This window comes from Conger conger, chromosome 6 (genome assembly GCF_963514075.1).
Source record: "Conger conger chromosome 6, fConCon1.1, whole genome shotgun sequence".
Taxonomy (NCBI): Eukaryota; Metazoa; Chordata; class Actinopteri; order Anguilliformes; family Congridae; genus Conger; species Conger conger.
In genome coordinates, this window is record NC_083765.1 from 26,104,470 (window position 1) to 26,127,323 (window position 22,854).

The following is a 22,854-nucleotide window of genomic DNA, read 5'->3' on the forward strand; positions in this document are numbered from 1 at the left end:
AATTGGCAGTGAAATAAGAGCAACAATAATACATTTTATGTCTAAACCTTCACGAATCAAACGTGTATACAAATTGTCAATACTATTAATGACGGTGATATTTTAAAACCGTAATGTGATAGCATGTTAATGTAGCTGGCTACGACGTTGAGAAACAGACATGCAGAGACATTATCCCGTTTACCTGTAATTTTCCCACATAAAAAAACGAACAATTGGAACATTCAAAATAACAATAATACATCGGGAATACCTCAACAACATAAATATCATTCGAGGACCCGTTAATAGTAAAATAATTTTCTAGATAAGACCTACCAAAAGGAGCCCATGGAAATGATTCGCGCCAGGCGATTTCGAATAGTTAAGGAATCCGCGCTGTAAGGACGTCATTCGTTTATCTCGGAACAGCGCCGCGATATCAACGTGCGGCCAAGAATATATCGCATCCGAAGTGATAAGAACTTCCGTTGAAAATGAATGGGAAAAGATAAGGAAAGTTAAGCTTAACTATCCGCGGCTTCCGCTCGCAACTGTGAGGCAGCAGTGCTACCCACTGCACCATAGTCATCATAAGTTTTTTTTTATTATTATTTTTTTTTTATGAAACATCAGCTTCCATTTGACAGACTTAGCAATGACGGATCATCATGAATCTTGGTGGGTAAATTAACCTCTACACTTGCTATGACTGTAAAATTATAATACAAATTAGAATCAGTCAGCCATTAGGGGGCGCAAATATGCAGGTTTCAAAGAATATCATTAACTCTGATTAGTAGAAAATTATAAACCATACATTGTTTGATGTAGGTCCTCCAGCCGAACAACTTTTCTTCAATAAGCATCATTGCCAGCCATTTAGATTTTCCACTATATTGACTTATTTGCAAAACCTACTTTTATTTATTTATTAACCTTTATTTATACAGGGTAAGTTGACTGACACACAGGCTATTTTGCAGCAACACCATTGAATTCCGTGGTCCTGAAAAAGTATTATGGAAGTACATTTTTAAGTTTTGTGCACGCACTTTTTGTTTATCATTGATTGGTATTTGTAAGCATGAACAAGTGGATACAAAAAAAAGCTGAGTCTACTCGTGTTGGATAAATCTGGCAGAATCTATTAGTTTGAACCTGGTTTTTCTTTGTTTTTCTGTACATTGGCTGTTTTGGATTTCCTGGTTGATCTTTGCTTGGTTTTGGACTCACTGTGTTTCTGGATTTCATATTTTGTACTTTTGCCTGTTTTCATCTGCCGACCTGGTTTTGGATCTCTGCCTGTTTTTCGGTTTATGCACTGCTTACCCTATACTGCCTGGATTATGACCTTTGCTTGTCTCTCGATTACATCTACCCCTTGTTTATAAAGCCTGCCGTATTCTTCTTATCCCTGAGTTTGCGCATGGTTCTTCTGTCCCATATGCTGACGGAGGACAAGTTGATTGACATCACCTAGAAATTTTGGAACAATCAAATATAGTACCATTAAGATATTAATGGTACAATTGGTAATTTCGGACTCCGAACGGTCAAGAGAGGAATTGCAACAATAAACAATCTCAGACCACAACACTGTTTAAGCTTCCCACAGTCTGAATAGAACGCGTAATATAAAGCATTATTATACAGACAGTGGTCTCGTGCACTGTTTTGCCGTCTTTTCGGAGTGTTCTCGTAAGAGAGTGTTTGCTGAACAGGTGACTTTATGAGATTTTGACTTTGGTGTTGTAAGAGTAATTTAATTTCTTAATTGATTCTTAATTGACAATGTGTGTTAACATAAAGACAATCACATGATTACAAATAACCTTTTTGTGATAATCCTTATTACTATTAGACCACTTTCTGAATTAAGTGCTTACTATGAGTCTTTCTCTGTCTCTCTCCAGCAGACCGACAGCCTTTGACCTTAATGTTTCTGCTTCTCAGCTAGCACATTCTGGTCTTAAAGCAAGGTCAACAAGGGGTATTCAGAAGACAAAATACTGATAAATGTTCGTGGCTAGCTTCATGTCTTTTTGTTTTAGTAAAGCCCCCCATTCTGGAAAAGTGAGTAAAAGAGTCTTACTGTGTCTGATGCAAATCAGAAAGCCGGTAAGCTTTCTCACTTTCTGTCATTTCTTAGCAAATAAATACGAAAGTTAAACTCAAGTTTAGCTATCTTTGTTTTTACTGGGATCTGTTTCATCAGACGATGCTCACCTGTGAAATGTTAAAAAGGGCATTTTTCCCTCGCAGTTTGGCGACGAGGATGGGATCGCTAATGTGGTTCTTCCCTGTACAGAACAGTCTCGGAGTCTGTGACGCAGACAGACAGTGTACACTGCCAGGGGTTAGAGTCCCTTGAACCGAAAAACCCACCCCACGAAGGGATTGTAAGCAATCGCCTATGGGGAAGGATGATGGTATCCGGTCCAGTTCTGAAACATTTATGTACGCGATCCTAAAAAAAGAAAACTCAGGTGAGGCCATAGTAAATCACTAAAAGGTACCTCGTTCAAGTATAGCTAGCATTGTTTTTACTGGGATCTGTTTCATCAGAGCTTCAGTGATTGCTTGTCTGGAGTGCAATTTGGGCAGCTACATGAATAATCTGAATAAACCCCCAGGCTCTGTTTTTAAACAGAGTGATGGCCTGACAAATGTACACTTTGAAACCCAAATTTAAGGACTATAAACACAGGCAGAGGGTGCGTCAACAGGTCAGTGAGCCTTTTTCAATGATAAGAAGGGATAACACAAAACATGTCCCTCCCCCATTTGGTCAAACTTGAGAGTTGGGCAGTGGCTATTCTTCTGACGAGGAATTACACACACTGACACATCTTTTGGTTTTTCCCATTTTTGGTTTTGGCACTTGCTGCTGTGATGTCAGGCAGCAGTTCCACAGGTGATTTAGGTTGGCCTCCTAATTGATGTGGGAGAGAACGTAAACACCAACTGAGATTGGTTTTGGTGAGGACACTCAGACATATGGCTTAGAGGAAAAGTTCATTCTTTGCACGTCGTAGCTATTTACCAGTAAGCACAACTTCTGTCATAATCACCTACCTGTTAATGGGTAAAAGAGTAAGTTACAACAGAAAGCAATAAGCAGATTAGTTAAGGCAATGGCACATAACAAAACACCTGCCAGTTCATTCATTCCCTATCATTCGTTTCACCTGTGTTTCATTTCCTGTTTCCCCACACCTTGCCTTCTCTGCAAGAAATATGGTAATATCAGTGTCCTTTTCATGGCAAGGTTCCAGAGAAAATGTTTTCTAAAGGCACTCTGGACCACCTCATGTACAAGCTTCTCTGACCAGTAACCGTATTGCAGTTGTTAAGTATTGGCCTTCTTCCCATCCGTGCACAATCAACAACAGTAAAGAACCTACTACATGCATGTTATTAAAGTGACTGAAAAGCATTTTAGCTAATGGCATTATGTTTGCAGCGGTGTATTAATTGCTAGGCTTGCCTAAAACAACACAGCATTTTTTATTTTATTTTATGAAACCGCACCATTTTGGGCAAAAACTGGTTGAATTATTTTATTATGTCATTGGCATTCCATGTGTCATTTTTGGGTCTGCAAAGTTTTATTTTGGAAATAGGTTAGAAACAATAATGTAGAATGCTAATTTTTGGTGATATTGTCAACAAATTTGAATGGGGATTTGTCCAGTGTTGTGGCTCCATTGTGTCTCTAATCGCATCAGCCTCAGTATCAGAGGGAACCCGGCAACACAGGATTACATTACATTACATTACATTATTGGCATTTGGCAGACGCTCTTTTCCAGAGCGACGTACAACAAAGTGCATACCCATAACCAGGGATAAGTTCGCTGAAAGACCCTAGAGGTAAGTACAATTTCAACTGCTACCTGTACAACAAAGATAAGGACAAGGGCCATTTTTTATTTTTTTTTTATTTATTTTTTTATTTTTTTTTTGAACAAACAACCAAACAGAGCAAAAGTCACCAAAGTTAACTATCCAAACACTGCTTACCTAGCCAACTAAAATACCGATACACAAGTCACAGAGACAACAATTAAGGTTCACAGGGAGGTAGGGAGGGATGGGGAGAGGTGCTGTTTGAAGAGGTGTGTCTTCAGCTTGCGCTTGAAGGTGGGGAGAGATTCTATAGTTCTGACCTCAACGGGGAGTTCGTTCCACCACCGTGGAGCCAGAACAGACAGTAGTCGTGAGCGTGAGGTGGAGGTTCTGAGAGGGGGAGGTGCCAAGCGGCCTGTGGAGGCTGAACGAAGAGGTCTGGCAGGGGTGTAGGGTCTGATGATTTTTTGCAGATAAGCTGGGGAAGACCCTTTAACTGCTTGGAAGGCTAGCACCAATGTTTTGAATTTGATGCGAGCCATGACAGGCAGCCAGTGGAGGGAAGTAAGCAGGGGGGTGACATGTGAGTATTTGGGAAGGTTGAAGACCAGACGAGCTGCTGCATTCTGGATGAGTTGGAGGGGTCTGATGGCGGACGCTGGGAGGCCAGCCAAGAGGGAATTGCAGTAGTCCAGGCGGGACAGAACCATCGCTTGGACCAGGAGCTGGGTCGAGTAGGGGGTGAGAAAGGGGCGGATTCTCCGTATGTTGTATAGGAAGAACCTGCAAGACCGGGTCACCGCCGCAATGTTCTCGGAAAGGGACAGTTTGCTGTCCATCACCACGCCGAGGTTCCTTGCACTGGGTGACGGCGTGAGTGTGGTATCCCCGAGGGAAATGGAGAGATCCAGATGGGGAGAGGTATTAGCAGGATGCAGGATGCAAGGACAGATGGAGAGTTTATTAAATGAACAGGAACACAAAGACAGAGAGACTGGATCAGGAAACTGGACCAGGAACAGGGAGCAAAAGTCTATAGGTTGATGTGAGGTTGCTAATGAAAGAATGAGACTTTGCTCAGAGTGAGGGGACTGCAGGTCTTAAATAGTGAGGGGGTCAGGTGTATTGAGTGTGGGCTGATTAGTGATTGGTGAGTGGGAGCAGGTGTATTGAGTGTGGGCTGATTAGTGATTGGTGAGTGGGAGCAGGTGTATTGAGTGTGGGCTGATTAGCGATTGATGAGTGGGAGCAGGTGTAGTGAGTGTGGGCTGATTAGTGATTGGTGATTGGGAGCAGGTGTATTGAGTGTGGGCTGATTAGTGGTTGGGAGCAGGTGTATTGAGTGTGGACTGATTAGTGATTGGTGAGTGGGAGCAGATGTAGTGAGTGTGGGCTGATTAGTGATTGGTGAGTGGGAGCAGGTGTATTGAGTGTGGGCTGATTAGTGATTGGGAGCAGGTGTATTGAGTGTGGGCTGATTAGTGATTGATGAGTGGGAGCAGGTGTATTGAGTGTGGGCTGATTAGTGATTGGGAGCAGGTGTATTGAGTGTGGGCTGATTAGTGATTGGTGAGTGGGAGCAGGTGTATTGAGTGTGGGCTGATTAGTGATTGGTGAGTGGGAGCAGGTGTATTGAGTGTGGGCTGATTAGCGATTGGTGAGTGGGAGCAGGTTTAGTGAGTGTGGGCTGATTAGTGATTGGTGAGTGGGAGCAGGTGTATTGAGTGTGGGCTGATTAGTGATTGGGAGCAGGTGTAGTGAGTGTGGGCTGATTAGTGATTGATGAGTGGGAGCAGGTGTATTGAGTGTGGGCTGATTAGTGATTGGGAGCAGGTGTATTGAGTGTGGGCTGATTAGTGATTGGTGAGTGGGAGCAGGTGTAGTGAGTGTGGGCTGATTAGTGATTGGTGAGTGGGAGCAGGTGTAGTGAGTGTGGGCTGATTAGTGATTGGTGAGTGGGAGCAGGTGTAGTGAGTGTGGGCTGATTAGTGATTGGTGAGTGGGAGCAGGTGTAGTGAGTGTGGGCTGATTAGTGATTGGTGAGTGGGAGCAGGTGTATTGAGTGTGGGCTGATTAGTGATTGGTGAGTGGGAGCAGGTGTAGTGAGTGTGGGCTGATTAGTGATTGGTGAGTGGGAGCAGGTGTATTGAGTGTGGGCTGATTAGTGAATGGTGAGTGGGAGCAGGTGTATTGAGTGTGGGCTGATTAGTGATTGGTGAGTGGGAGCAGGTGTATTGAGTGTGGGCTGATTAGTGATTGGTGAGTGGGAGCAGGTGTATTGAGTGTGGGCTGATTAGTGATTGGGAGCAGGTGTATTGAGTGTGGGCTGATTAGTGATTGGGAGCAGGTGTATTGAGTGTGGACTGATTAGTGATTGGTGAGTGGGAGCAGGTGTAGTGAGTGTGGGCTCATTAGTGATTGGTGAGTGGGAGCAGGTGTATTGAGTGTGGGCTGATTAGTGATTGGTGAGTGGGAGCAGGTGTAGTGAGTGTGGGCTGATTAGTGATTGGTGAGTGGGAGCAGGTGTAGTGAGTGTGGGCTGATTAGTGATTGGTGAGTGGGAGCAGGTGTATTGAGTGTGGGCTGATTAGTGATTGGTGAGTGGGAGCAGGTGTGGTGAGTGTGGGCTGATTAGTGACTGGTGAGTGGGAGCAGGTGTAGTGAGTGTTGGCTGATTAGTGATTGGTGAGTGGGAGCAGGTGTGGTGAGTGTGGGCTGATTAGTGATTGGTGAGTGGGAGCAGGTGTGGTGAATTGGGTGGTGATCACTACTCCGCCGACATTCAGAGCGCAAGGACGGCATTCAAACACACCATTCATTAATACCTGATACAGGTACTGTCACTATGGCGGTCTACTTCAAACAACATGTACCACTGGGCAAGCTGCTAAGTATTCAATCAAATATTCTCTTTGAATCAACAACCAAATAGATTATTTTCAGAGGGACGCAGGACTTAAAAAGATGATTAATTTCTAGAAATCAATTAGGTAAGTAGTTTGTAAGTACATAGTGTCTATCTGAACTAAATATAGCAGCCATGAAAATTGATGTTCAGACAACTGTACAATCAAATCACAGAAAATAACATTTGTACATGTTTTGTAGAATTTGTATATTTTTTTCTGTTAACCGGGCACTCTTGAAAATGAAACACACGTCCCAACGAGTTCCTGTTTAAATAAAGAATAAAGAAAAATAATCAGCAATTCTGCATTAGTGAGACCACTGATGTAAAGATGTATGTAATCACTAAATACAGTGTGTTACATGTATTCAAGGATTAGACCAAATGAGATACGCAAAAGTGGACCCAAAAGTATTTGGACAGTAACATGTTTTTTTTTGTTTGTTTGTTTCTCTTGGCTCTATACTCTATTTTAAATGATACAATGACAATGAAGTGAAGACTATCAGCTTTAATTTGAGGGTATTCTCATCCATATGGGAGCTTATGATGGCAGTAGTACAGGCCTGGCAGAGCATCACCAAGGAAGATGCCCAGTGTCTGCGATTCCTATGGGTCGCTGATTTCAGACAGTCATTGTTATGTTCCTGTGTTCTGTCCTGTGTTAGTTTATCATTGTTTATTATCATTATTCTTGTAATTCATTATTTTTCATATTCACGTCTGGTGTTCTGTTTATATTCATTAGTCTTTGCACTCGTCTTCCCCTGTGATGACTGAGTCTGAATGTTTACTAGCCCAGTCACTCCCCTGTCTGCGTGCCCACTATTTGGGTGTTTACGGTGGTTCCGGGGTTCAACCTTCCTTCCAATCTTGCATTCCTTACTTCCTGCTTTCTCTCAATTTCATGTTTGTACATAACACTAATATACTAATCCCAACTAACATAGAAGTTGTACAGTGCTAATTATACTAACACACTAATATGTTTGTCAAACTAACGAACTATCATTCACTAGTTTTGGGTATTTGTAATTTAAATCACTTAACTAACTTACTAACGTGTCTCCAGTTTCAATTCTGTTCTGTAACTCCACCTCCCTATTCTATCGCTGATTACTTGCTTAGTTTCAGCAAAGTATTCGCACCTGTCTCTCTGTATCTCTGCATCTCCCGATTCTCTGCAATTCTCTGCAATTGTCTACTCCCTAGTCCTCGCACTTGTACTTGATCCGCACTTCGTTGTACGTCGCTCTGGATAAGAGTTGTTTGTATTACATGTGTGTCTTTGTGAATCCAGTCCACATTTTCGTTTCCCCCTCGTTATTGTGCTATTACCCTTTCATGTGTCTCACCTGATGTTTATTTGTTAGACCGCCCTCACTCCCATGCCCCACCTAGTTTGTCTCATTCCCCTGTGTATTTATACCTGTCCTTTTCAGTTGCACCTTGCTAGTTTGTCTTGTCCTGTTTTTTGAGTCCCGAGCCATTTTTTTCCTTCCCCCAGTTCTAGCCTCCTTATTCCCAAGCCTTGTTTCCTGAGCCTTGTTTGTTTTCCTGTGCCTGGTTTGTTTGCCCTTGCCGTGTTTCTGTTTGAATTTCCTGAGTTTGACCCCTGCCTGCTTCCCTGGACTCTTCTCTGGTTGTTGTGGATATCTGTACCTCTGCCTTGTTGGACTGACCCCCTGGTTTTTGACTCCGCTCTGTCTGCCCCTGCTCTTGCTATTAAACCATTTTTTCTTCACCCCTGTCTGCTTTTGGTTCCTCTGTTCCCCCTGGCATAAAAGTCATTGCATGCAAAGAATAAATGTCCAAGTATTAAACATGACAACTGTATGATGCAGAATGTTAATTTACTTTCTCAAAATACTATTAGTATCCCAAAATAGGGGGGGGGGGGATATGTACAAATTTCAAAATGATATGGAGGAAAATGCCCTCACATTAAAGCTGACCATCTGCACCTTAAATACATAGTCATTGTGTCATTTGAAAAGTGCACAGCCAAAACAACAAAATCATTTTTCACTTTCAACTTTTGGACCTTATTGTGCATGTCTGTATATAGTCCTCTCCAAAAGTATTAGAACAGCAAGGCCAATTGCTTTATTTTTGCAATACACTGAATACATTTGGGGTTGGGATAAGAAGATGAACATGAGACAAGGGTTCAGGGCTGTGTTTCACTAAGCCGTAAGCTCTACCTTAATGTTTCAGCGTGTTTCCCGAAATGTTCTTGGCTAAGTATACCTTGTGTAAGTCGTAAGGTTGGTCTGGACCACTCTTAGCTATACCTTAGCGATTTTGTCAGCTCACTCCACTAGTGGCCACCACTGTTACGACCGCAAGCCTGTGAAATCAGCTGTTGCTCTTAGTTACATCTCAATCTGTTAAGCAATATGTACACTAATAATTCTACAGTTGTAGTTGGCTAATAATATTACAAAAATACCACATTAATAAATAATTAAATTGTAAATTACGAGTGGTTTTTCCAATTTTCTCCTCAGGAGGTGAAATGCATGTTCAATTGGATTAAGGTCTGGTGATTGGCTTGGCCAATCTAAAACCTTCCAATTTCTCTCCCTAATGAAGTCCTGTGCTGTGTTGGCAGTGTGTTTTGGGTCATTTTCTTGCTGGATGATGACTCCCAATGAGTTTGGATGCATTTCTCCGTAAATTGGCACACAAAATGTTTTTGTATGTTTCTGAATTCATCCTGCTGCTACCATCATGAGTTGCATCATCAATAAAGATTAGCGAGCTCATCAGCCAGAGCCATGGAAGCCCAAGCCATGTCATTTCATTCACTGTGCTTCACAGATGAGCTTAAAAGTTTTGGATCCTGAACTGATTCCTTCTTTTTCCACATTTGGCCTTTCCATCACTTTGGTAGAGGTTAATCTTGATCTCATCAGTCCATAAAACTTTGTTCCAGAACTTTTTTGGCTCATCTCTGTACTTTGCTAATTGTAATCTCGCCTTTCTGATTCTTACTACTGACGAGTTTGCATCCTGTGGTATAGCCTCTATATTGCTGCTCTTCTTCGAACAGTTGATTGAGATACCTTCACCCCTGCCCTGTGGAGATTGTTTGTGATGTCACTGACTGATGTTTTGGGGGTCTTTCTTACGTTTGGGTTTTTTTCTTACGTTATGCTGGAATTGTTTTGTGTTGGGTGCTGTAATGCCAATGCCAATCTAGTGTTCTAGATTTTTAGATTCCCCACTTTAAAGTCTAAATAGACCAAATGGAACCTATGGATTCAGAGACTTAAAATGGAGGATAACCCAGATCCTACAGTCCGGTCTCGTATTTAACGTTACTAAACTGGGGACAGGCTGGCAACCAACGCCACATGTGGAGGACACTTTCTTTTGGGTAAATAATAAAACGTTTTTGTTGGGTAGCTACATTGGCTGGTTAGCTAAGTTAGTGCCAAGTTAACCATATAGCTTGCTAGCTAACATTAGCTACAACATTAGGAGGGTGCTGGCACCTAACGTTAACATTACATTAGCTAGCTAGACCACATCATATGGGGGCGACATGGCTCAGGCAGTAAGAGCAGTCGTCTGGCAGTCGGAGGGTTGTCGGTTCGATCCCCCGCCCGGGCTGTGTCGAAGTGTCCCTGAGCAAGACACCTAACCCCTAAATGCTCCTGATGAGCTGGTCGGCGCCTTGCATGGCAACCAATCGCCGTTGGTGTGTGAGTGTGTGTGTATGAATGGGTGAATGAAAAGCATTAATTGTACAACGCTTTGGATAAAGGCGCTATATAAATGCCTGCCATTTACAAACAGACTACGGAAAGTTACTAGGGTAACAATACACGGAAACGCTAATAACTTATTCAAAACCTACAATATAAACATGGAACCTGACAGTACCTGTATCTGTGTTACTGAGTTAGCTAGTTTGTTAAACCTGTCACGATTAGTTTACTAGTTCTACAAGCTGCAGCCTTCCAGGCTTCACTGAGGGAAGAAAAGCACAGGGCTGGAGGAATGTATTGGCAAAGTATAGGGGAATGCTACCGGTGGGTGTTTTCCCTGTCTTTGCAGAGAGCCAAAAAGAGGTGTCACAAGCCTCAAAGTGGTTATGTGGACATGTTTCAAATCTTCTAACCAATAAGTAAATGAAATGTAACGAGAGGTCAGCCATAGCAACAAAGCCTAATGCTGAGTTTATGTTATATCGGACCGAATTACCACCTTCCGACTGGGGAAAAATTAGTTCACGTCAACCTCTGACAATAAACACAAGGCAAAAAACTAAATGTTATGCCGGGGGGAACAGAGGAACCAAAAGCAGACAGTGGTGGAGAAAAATGACAGGTTTACTAGCAGGTGAAGGGGCAGACAGAGCATAGTCAAAAAGCAGGCCAGGGTCAAAAACTGGTCAATCCAATACGCCAGAGGTACAGAAATCCACAATACACAAAGAATAGTCCAGGGAAGCAGGCAGCAAGTAATCAGTGATAGAATAGGGAGGTGGAGTTACAGAACAGAATTGAAACTGGAGATGCATTAGTAAGTTAGTTAAGTGATTTCAATTACAAATACCCAAAACTAATGAATGTTAGTTTGTTAGTTTGACAAACATATTAGTGTGTTAGTATAATTAGTACTGTAAAAATTCTATGTTAGTTGGGATTAGTATATTAGTGCTATGTACAAACATGAAATGGAGAGAAAGCAGGAAGTAAGGAATGCAAGATTGGAAGGAAGGTTGAACCCCGGAACTACCGTAAACACCCGAATAGTGGGGCACGCAGACAAGGGAGTGACTGGGCTAGTAAACATTCAGACTCAGACATCACAGGGGAAAACGAGTGCAAAGACTAATGACTATAAACAGAACACCAGACATGAATATGAAAAATAATAAATAACAAATATAAACAATGATAAACTAAGAGACAGAACACAGGAACATAACACTAAACTCTAAACACTAATTATTACATTACATTACATTATTGGCATTTGGCAGACGCTCTTACCCAGAGCGACATACAGTTGATTAGACTAAGCAGGAGACAATCCTCCCCTGGAGCAATGCAGGGTTAAGGGCCTTGCTCAAGGGCCCAACGGCTGTGCGGATGTTATTGTGGCTACACCGGGAATCGAACCACCAACCTTGCGTGTCCCAGTCATTTACCTTAACCACTATGCTACAGGCCGCCCTAATTATGTGCATCAGCCACATGCCATGCCACTTCTATACCATGATCCATCCATCCATCCATTATCTGAACCTGCTTATCCTGATCAGGGTCGCAGGGGGGCTGGAGCCTATCCCAGCATACATTGGGCGAAAGGCAGGAATACACCCTGGACAGGTCGCCAGTCTATCGCAGGGCACACACACCATTCACTCACACACTCACACTCACACTCACACTCACACTCACACTCACACTCACACTCACACTCACACACTCACACTCACACACTCACACTCACACACTCACACTCACACTCACACACTCACACTCACACTCACACTCACACACTCACACACTCACACTCACACTCACACACTCACACACTCACACTCACACACTCACACTCACACACTCACACACTCACACACTCACACACTCACACTCACACACTCACACACTCACACACTCACACACTCACACACTCACACACTCACACTCACACACTCACACACTCATACACTCATACACTCACACACTCACACACTCACACACTCATACACTCATACACTCATACCTACGGGCAATTTAGACTCTCCAATCAGCCTAACGTGCATGTCTTTGGACTGTGGGAGGAAACCGGAGTACCGGGAGGAAACCCACGCAGACACAGGGAGAACATGCAAACTCCGCACAGAGAGGCCCCGGCCGACGGGGATTCGAACCCAGGACCTCCTTGCTGTGAGGCGGCAGTGCTACCCACTGCACCATCCGTGCCGTCCTCTATACCATGATGTTTTATTGTATTATTGTTCATTGTTGACTTTTGATTCTGCCTTTTCGACTTAGATTTTTGCCTACCCCATATGTATCTTCACCTTCTGATTTTCTGGATTTTGGACATGGACTGTAATAAACCACGTTTTGGAATATCCCTTGGTCTGCGTCTGGGTTCTCAGGGTCGTAAATAACACCTGCAGTATTTTTGTAGTGTTCTAGGCAGAAAATGTTCACAGAACAAGTGACTTTATGAAATCTTGACTTGACTGCTGCACAACACTATTTGAATTCGTTTTTTTGAAGTTTTTACTTCAGCCAACCAACTATATTGTGAGCTAGTTAAAGCATCACATTCGTAACTAGTAAAATTTGAGAGAAATAAAGGTTTAGCTAAACATGGATGATTGAACATGCAAAGAGATAAAAGGAACGTGTAGCTGCCAAAATTGCACTCTAGACAAGCGATCACTGAAACTCTGTATGACCCTATCCCCTCTTCTCTTCTCCAGACTATCACCCCTGACATTCTCCCATTTGTTACATCCCTTGTTAACTCCTCCCTGTCTTCTGGCTGTTTTCCAGCATCCTCCAAGAGGGCCCACATCTCTCCGCTGCTAAAAAAGCCTACTCTGGATCCCTCCATCATCCAGAACTACCGCCCGGTATCTCTTCTTCCTTTTCTTTCTAAAACCATAGAACGAGCCGCTTCAAGTCAACTTTTTTCTTTCTTTTCTAACAACAACCTGCTAGACCCCCACCAGTCTGGCTTCAGATATAGCCACTTGACAGAGACCGTGCTCCTCTCCGTCAGTGAATCACTCCATGCCGCACGAGCAGCCTCCCTCTCCTCTGTCCTCATTCTTCTAGATCTCTCTGCTGCCTTCGATACTGTGGATCACTCCATCCTCCAGTCCGCCCTGTCAGCAACGGGAATCTGTGGCACGGCCCTGAACTGGATTGAGTCCTACCTCTCTGGTCGCTCCTTCCAGGTTGCCTGGGCTGGTACGGTATCGACACCTCGGCCCCTTGCCACAGGAGTTCCCAAGGGCTCCGTCCTAGGCCCGCTTCTTTTTTCTCTTTACACTCGTTCCCTTGGCCCTGTGATCACTGCACATGGGCTATCCTACCACTGCTATGCGGACGATACCCAACTCTTCATCTCATTCCCACCATCTGATACACAGGTTTCAGCCCGTATCTCTGCTTGCCTGAGTGACATCCAGAGCTAGATGGACAACCACCATTTAAAGCTCAACACAGGTAAGACTGAAATTATATTTGTGAGAGCCAAATACTGGAAAACTATATTTGAATGGATTTTGTGTTTTGTATATTTAGTGCTTTGCATATATAAAGGGAACAGATAATTTAATTTGTGCTGTATGTCTATATCGATAATTTGATATAACAATTTACTACTTGATGTGAATGTGTTTCTGCGCATGTGCGAGAATTTAGGCAAAAACACAGAACCTTTCTGGCTAGTCAGACAATGCGTGTGCAGCCAAGGAAGCATACAGCTTTTGACCGTTGTCCATAGTCCGTAGGTAGTCTTTGGTAGTCAACTGTTTGATGTAAACTAAAGACTACTGGACTACTGCAATTCCCTCTTGGCTGGCCTCCCAGCGTCCGCCATCAGACCCCTCCAGCTTATCCAGAATGCAGCAGCTCGTCTGGTCTTCAACCTTCCCATATACTCACATGTCACGCCCCTGCTTACTTCCCTCCACTGGCTGCCTGTCATGGCTCGCATCAAATTCAAAACATTGGTGCTAGCCTTCCAAGCAGTTAAAGGGTCTTCCCCAGCTTATCTACAAAAAATCATCAGACCCTACACCCCTGCCAGACCTCTTCGTTCAGCCTCCACAAGCACCTCCCCCTCTCCGAACTTCCACCTCACGCTCACGACTACTGTCTGATCTGGCTCCCTGGTGGAGGAATGAACTCCCCGTTGAGGTTAGAACTGTAGAATCTCTCCCCACCTTCAAGCGCAAACTGAAGACGCACCTCTTCAAGCAGCACCTCTCCCCATCCCTCCCTACCTCCCTGTGAACCTTAATTGTTGTCTTTCTGTGATTTACTTATATGTGTATCAGTATTTTTAGTGTGGCTAGGTAAGCAGTGTTTGGCTAGTTAAGGGGTTTGGTCATACTTTTGTGTTTGTTTGTTTGTTTGTTTGTTTGTTTGTTTGTTTGTTTGTTTAAAAAAAACCAAAAAAAACATTCAAATTGGCCCTGGTCCTTATCTTGGTTGTGCTGATAGCAGTTGAAATTGTACTTCCCTCTAGGGTCTTTCAGTGCACTTATCCCTTTGTATATTTGTACATTTGTCAAGCTAACTATAGCTAATATGCTTGTTGCTACTGATAACAAACTGGAATTGTTTCATAACTAGATATGTAGTCTTTGCTTGGATAGTAAGCAATAGTATACAGAGTTTCAGTGATCGCTTGTGCAATTTGACCAACTACATGAACAATCAGCATAAGCGCCCACACCATTGGCTGTGGCAGTTAGACCGATTTTCAACCAATGACCTTGAATTGTTGTACAGCTCTACAATGTTTTGATACAGAGTGATGGCTCAACAAATGTACACTTTTAAACTCGAATTTAAGGACTATAAACACAGGCAGAGTGTGAGTCAACATGTCAGTGAGCCTTTTTTAATGATAGGAAGGGATGTACAATGATCCTGTAACAATGTTTTAACACAAAAATCTTTCCTATTGTACCATTAAGCATTAATTAATCAGGATTAACGGAATGATACAGCACCCATTTCAATGTTGAATCCTTTTGCGTTTTTATATGATATTAATAATTAAAATATTCAGTTGGCTTATAAAAATAATTTTGCCACTCTAAATCAAAATAAAATTTCAATTAATTGAATAATAAATGCACAAAACACGTTTTATAACTGTGTGCTCGTGACGTTTTTTGGACTCCTACAAAAAAACTGACAACTTACCTTTTTTGTACAAATGCATTTCTGAAGGATTTACAGTCAATTTCGTTTGCCTCATGTTTGATAAATGAGGCCCACTGTGTTTTGGAATCTCTTGTATTTTTGTGTATCTTTTGTGTACACTGTATGTACATGCTCTGTCTTATACTGATACATTTCTGGTACAAGCCTCTTATTTAGTTTAAGTCTTCACCATGTGTGTGCAGTAAATAGTTTGACATATTGACACTTTCATAGGACTAGTAAAGAATCGGTAGAAATTTCCCTCTCGGGGGGCAAATAGTGCCTGGTCCAATATGACCCACCGCTATTTGACAGCAGGTATGGGTGCTTCTCCTTTTATGTATTCCTCTTTTGCTGCCCAACATGTTGATAGTGCGTACGGCCTAATGATTCAATTGTGGTTTCATCAGACCATAGCACTCTCTTCCAGTCATAATTCCAATGAGGTTCGGCAAAATCCTTGATGCTCGCTTTGTTTATTATGCTCAGTAAGGGCTGTCTTTGTGTGACCCTTCCATAGAATTTGTTGGTATCGAGGTGCCATTTTATGGTTCTTTTTGAGACTTTGTGTCCCCAAAATGCGACCAATCACTGCAGTTCTAATCTGTGATCCCTGTTATGGCCTCACTCACCATTTTCCTTACTGTCCGTATTTGCAATTGTGTCCTCTTCCTGCCAAGTGTGCAACCATTCCATATGTTTTCTGCCTTTTTATTATTGCCCTTACAGTGCTTAGTGGCATTTGTAACTGTGTATTCATTTTTTGTAGCCATTGCCAGAGTTGTGAAAGTGAATTTCCATCTGCGTCTTCTCAATTGACCGTTCTTTGAGTTTCCCCTTGCTGGTGGCAGATATTTTGCATGCTTGTTACCTTATTTTTGTACTCCAGTGAAACAGGAATGACACAATATAGTTCCTTTGTTCTGAGATTAACTATATTAAGTCCAGTTATATTGCCAATTTCGCTTTGATTTCATTTACAATAATTGTTAGGGGGGACAGGGATAACTGTAATATTATTCATTTTAATGAATATTTCGTTTTTTTTATATATTTTCATCTTTTACTTTCTCACTGTTGCAATTAAAAATATAGAACGTAATACTGGCTTTAACACTGGGACTTTTATTTTTTAAGGAATAACTTACTAAAGTTGTTTACTTTTCTACGTGTGTTATCACTTAGGAGGTTGCAGACTGTGTTATTTCTGAATAAAACACTGCAGGAAATATTCCATTTGTCACGACTGCTGGGAACGTATTCATAGAAAACTTTCAAACTAAATTATCCAACCGTATATAACATTTTTGCTAAATTATATATACTGTTAGTGATACGGTTTGTGGCTATGCCATCAGCAATACGCCTTCTTTGGCATGTCATGTTTTACTTACTTTATTTTCATATCTTTGTGATAGGAACCTCGGCGTGGTGATGGACAGCAGACTGTCCCTTTCCGAGAACATTGCGGCGGTGACCCGGTCTCGCAGGTTCTTCCTATACAACATACGGAGAATCCGCCCCTTTCTCACCCCCTACTCGACCCAGCACCTGGTCCAAGCGATGGTTCTGTCCCGCCTGGACTACTGCAATTCCCTCTTGGCTGGCCTCCCAGCGTCCGCCATCAGACCCCTCCAACTCATCCAGAATGCAGCAGCTTGTCTGGTCTTCAACCTTCCCAAATACTCACACGTTGCCCCCCTGCTTACTTCCCTCCACTGGCTGCCTGTCATGGCTCGCATCAAATTCAAAACATTGGTGCTAGCCTTCCAAGCAGTTAAAGGGTCTTCCCCAGCTTATCTACAAAAAATCATCAGACCCTACACCCCTGCCAGACCTCTTCGTTCAGCCTCCACAGGCCGCTTGGCACCTCCCCCTCTCCGAACCTCCACCTCACGCTCACGACTACGGTCTGTTCTGGCTCCACGGTGGTGGAACGAACTCCCCGTTGAGGTCAGAACTGTAGAATCTCTCCCCACCTTCAAGCGCAAGCTGAAGACACACCTCTTCAAGCAGCACCTCTCTCCATCCCTCCCTACCTCCCTGTGAACCTTAATTGTTGTCTCTGTGACTTGCTTTGTGTATCGGTATTTTTAGTTGGCTAGGTAAGCAGTGTTTGGATAGTTAACTTTGGTCACTTTTGCTCTGTTTGTTTGTTTCTTTGTTCAAAAAAAAAAACCTTGTTGTACAGGTAGCAGTTGAAATTGTACTTCCCTCTAGGGTCTTTCAGCGAACTTATCCCTGGTTATGGGTATGCACTTACGTACGTCGCTCTGGATAAGAGCGTCTGCCAAATGCCAATAATGTTATGTAAATATTGCCTTAAATTACTTTCAGGGTTGATTTGGCAGAAGCACCATCACAATACTGGTGTAATTCACTGTTTTCTCTGATTAGCTGACGTTTTCAATAAAAGCGCATCAACAAGCAAAACCAACGCGATTAAAAATTTTTTTTTACATAAGATATGCCAGAAAAAAAGAAATAAGCGGTCCCACAGCTTCACAGCAAACGAAATGGAGACATTGTTAGAGGTGGCGCTGAATAAAGAAACATTATTTTCCAGCTTTAGGACTACGGTGTCCAAGAAGACCAAGAAAGAGCTATGGTTAAGCATCGCTCCAACATACAGAGTGGGAAATCATCAGTTTATGAATATGATTTAAAAGGAAATTAGACAACATGTTCAATAAAGTGCGACATGCAACCTTCGTCACTGACAATTTTATTATTTGCATGAAAACAATGGTGGCCACTAGCGGACGGGGCTGAACATCGCTAAGGTATGGCTAAGAGTGGGTATATTTAGCTAAGGTAGAGCTTAAGGTACAACTTACGAACGACGTAGCGTTGAGAAGGAAACGCACCACATCTGAAGATTGGAAAGGAATTTAAAACATGTAAACTATAGATAGTATTATTATTCAAGATAATAATGAGGACTTTCGGCATGTGGAGAAACTTTTTGTTCGCCTGCTATGTAGTAGGTATGTGCAGTATCTTCTTTGCAATCATCACATAATGTATTTATTTAAATGCAAGTGCATTTAAAACCATAATGGCATAGGCCTATTGTGTGGACCACGCCATGGAATTAATAAAATTGACTATCGGACGTGTTAGGTTCAAATCAAATGTATTTTCTGTTTTGTTTACCATTGTAGTGACACGAGTAACACCACATCTGCTGCTACAAAATGGGTTGTACTGAAATATATTTTATGTGAACTGTGTGGGTCACTGCAACTTTCTTGTTGATGAATAAATAAACATGTTAATGTATGTGGATACCGCTAAAACAGGGTGGATATTCTTTAAATTAGGCTGAAAGCACTAATTTACTAAAGCACGCATTAATTGCGACTGCGACAGCAAAGAGCTTGGGAATTGTTAGAATTGCGCCATTGTTTTTGCGGCAATACAGCATATTGCTCACACGATACACTTCTAATGTATTTTTAGATAAGATATAATAGCCGATTAAATTATCTTTGGAAGTACGCAAGACTTCTATTGAAGTCAGCTCGCAGTATAAAACGCAGTTCTGAATTTTAACAACTGTTCTGCAAACGTTTTCATTGTAGTAGCCTATATAATGAATTGTGAATACAGTTGTACATTCTCCCGTCCCGGGGGGTTGGGGGGTAAACTAGAATAGATTATAAAGACCAGATGGCCAGCCAGGAACGTATGAACAGAAGACTGTGGCGGTTAGATCATTTGCATGAATATTTTATTTTAATTTGAATATTGCAAATATAGAAAAAGGCAAACAGAGAATCGAAAGAATAAAACCAAACTTTATAGTTCCAAAAAACAAAAACAATCCCCTATTGGTCTCGAAAGCTTTTATCACAGATCTCCCTCTCTTGGGGGCTGTGATTAACACAAACTTTCATTGGAAGTGGTATCTTTCAGTTGCACACAGTTCCTGTTTTTAAATAATGCCATGTCACTCACATGGAAGTCATCAATCATGAAAGATACACTGAATTGGACTGAGAATGGTGTGCTCAGCTATGGTATGAAACGGATTAAACAGAACAGTTAAATACCTGGTCAGCATTCTTGATTCCCCCCAAAATATCAAGGCATCCAAGAGCCCTTCAAGTTGGAATTGGACAATTATGGGACTTGGCTCAGGAATCAAGATGAAAGAAAGGATTACATGTTTTATGCGAAACCAGCAGCACAGGCCCTGCCTGTGCCTGCAGAAGTTTACTTGCTGGTCTGTGGGTTTCTTTCTTGTAGGCAGCAATTGTGGTGGGCCACTAATCGGCTTGTCAAGCCTAGCAGTAACTAATGTGAGCCTCACTAGTTTGACACAGTGATGAAACCCCTATAAGACACCATCACTAGCTGAACATGAACAGGAACATGAAATAGAATAGTAGTTCATGGTTTGGCACGATCATTGCCAATTTAGTATTTGATCACACATGAAGGTAATCTGATCATATTAGCTGGTGTAATTATCTGTTTATATTTTGGTGAACTTGATGGAAAAGGTGAAATGCACGTGGACAATTAAAACAGACAAACGATAATTTCACTGTGCTTTATTACAGTCAAATATTGGTTTATCATCCAGAGTAAGAACATGAAATGAATCTTAATTAATCTTACTTTCACCGCATGTCGCTAGTCTAGGTAAAATGTAAAAATTGGTTCTTCCAAAGGATTTAACCTGTGCATAAGGGGTTACGTGTCATACTGGGGCTATGGGTTGTGGGGCTGGCCAGCATGGAGTGTGGTATAGTGCACAAACAATTCTCTGTTACGAGTGCATATTAAAAGAGGAATTACAGATAATATCTAGTTCAAGTTCCACTTAACTCTGTACTGTAAATGTACTATTTACAGAAAGTAATTGTTTCTGGGGAAAAAAATATCTGCTGGCAGCATTTAATAGCTTAGCTTCTGTATTCTCTGCTCTGTTTCAGAGTTCTGTCCATCCTTAGCACAGACACCAGGACAGACCAAACAGGTGAAAGGCACTGTGGGAGGATCTGTCACATTTCTGGCTCCAGTGTTGAAAACTGGCAGTCTGACATATAAGCCCCTTGGATCTGCAGCCATGGTGCTGGATGGTAACAGTAACACAGAGCTTATACCGCAGTTAACAGGCAGACTGCAGTGGGGCAGTCAGACTGGACTCTTCACCATCACCCATCTGAGGTCAGAGGATTCCGGGATGTATGTAGTGGACTGTAATGATGAGCAGAATAAAATACACACAGGATTCCAGCTGGACGTCTATGGTATGTTCTGTTTGTGTTTGTACATGGGTGATGATTATAGCTTTTTAATATATATATATATATATATATATATATATATATATATATATGTATATATAGTAATGTTTCTGTATCTGTCCTGTGTGTATTTATGTTTATTCTTGTTATTTATTCATTTTTCATACATTCTTGGTTATTGTTTTCCATTACAGTTCTCATTTGTCATCCCCTGTTATGTCTGCGTCTGAATGTTTACCAGCCTAGTCACTCCCCTGTCTGCGTGTCCCACTATTCGGGTGTTTATGGTAGTTTCGGGTTTTCAAACATTCCTTCCAAACTCGCGATTCTTACTTCCTGCTTTTCTTGGTAGTTAAATGTTGTAAAGCACTATTCTTACTAACCACTACTAATCTAGGTATTGTACAGTACTAATCTGATTAATACACTTACTGTCTGTCTAACTAACTAACAATCACTTTTATTGGGTAGTTTAGAAATATTCACGTAACTAATTCACTAACGCTATCTCTCAGTTTTTCTGCACTGTTCTATAACTCCGCCTCTCTATGCTATCCCTAATTACTCGCTTAGTTTCAGCGAAGTGTTTGCACCTGTCTCTGACTATCACTACGTCTTCAATCTATGCAAATGTCTACTCCCTAATCCGGAGCCGTATGTTTTACATGTTTGGTTACGTGCATCCAGTCCGCGTTTTCGTCTCCCTCCCGTTATTATGTTATTACCCTATTATGTTTCCCCACCTGTTGTCTATTTGTTTAGCCCACCCAGCCCCGCCTAGATTGTCACCTTCCCTCATGTATTTCAACCTCAGTCTCTGTTTGAACCAGTGTCAGAACGTTGATCAGTCATAGTGCTGAATTACTCGTAAGCCTATTTCTTGAGATTCCAAAAGACACCCCTTCGCCTTTGATTTCCAAGCTTGCCTTACCCTCTTGTTTTGTTTGCCCTTCTGATTTTCTGGTTTTTGATATTCTGCTTTGTTTTTGTGACTTTGGTTTTTGCCTTCGCCCTTTTGTACTTTCACCTATTGATTTTGTGGATTTTTGACCTTTTTGCCTGTTTTTTCGACCATTCTTTTGCCTTGTTTTTGTCTTTGTATTGGATCTCCTGGCTACGAATACGGACTAAATAAACTATGTTTTTGGATTATCCACTGGTCTGCGTCTGAGTCCTCAGTGCCGTACATAACATCCATCCATCCATTATCCGAACCTGCTTATCCTGAACAGGGTCGCAGGGGGGCTGGAGCCTATCCCAGCATACATTGGGCGAAAGGCAGGAATACACCCTGGACAGGTCGCCAGTCCATCGCAGGGCACACACTCCATTCACTCACACACTCATACCTACGGGCAATTTAGACTCTCCAATCAGCCTAACCTGCATGTCTTTGGACTGTGGGAGGAAACCGGAGTACCCGGAGGAAACCCACGCAGACACGGGGAGAACATGCAAACTCCACACAGAGAGGCCCCGGCCGACGGGGATTCGAACCCAGGACCTCCTTGCTGTGAGGCGCGTACATAACATATATATATTATTATTATTATTATTATTATTATTGTTATTATATATTTTTTTGTTCTTGCATTGTTTTTTCTGCCTGACTGGCATGTTGCTGTCCCTCTTTCAGAGAATGTGTCCAAACCCACAGTTACGTGGATACAATTAGGGATAAAGAACTGCTCAGTGCTGTGCTCTGTGGAGAATGGAAGAGAGGTCACTCTATCCTGGCAGAGAGAGGGGGAGATGCTGTCCCACTCCAGCAGCCCTGATATGGACACTGCTTTGTCTCTCCTTATGAAGTTAGACAGAGAGGGAAACACCTACTGTGTGGCAAAGAACCCTGTCAGCTCACAGCGCTACATGCTGGAGATACCATCGAACTGCACTAAGGATTCAGGTATGCTCTAAAGCAGGGGCATCCAATCTT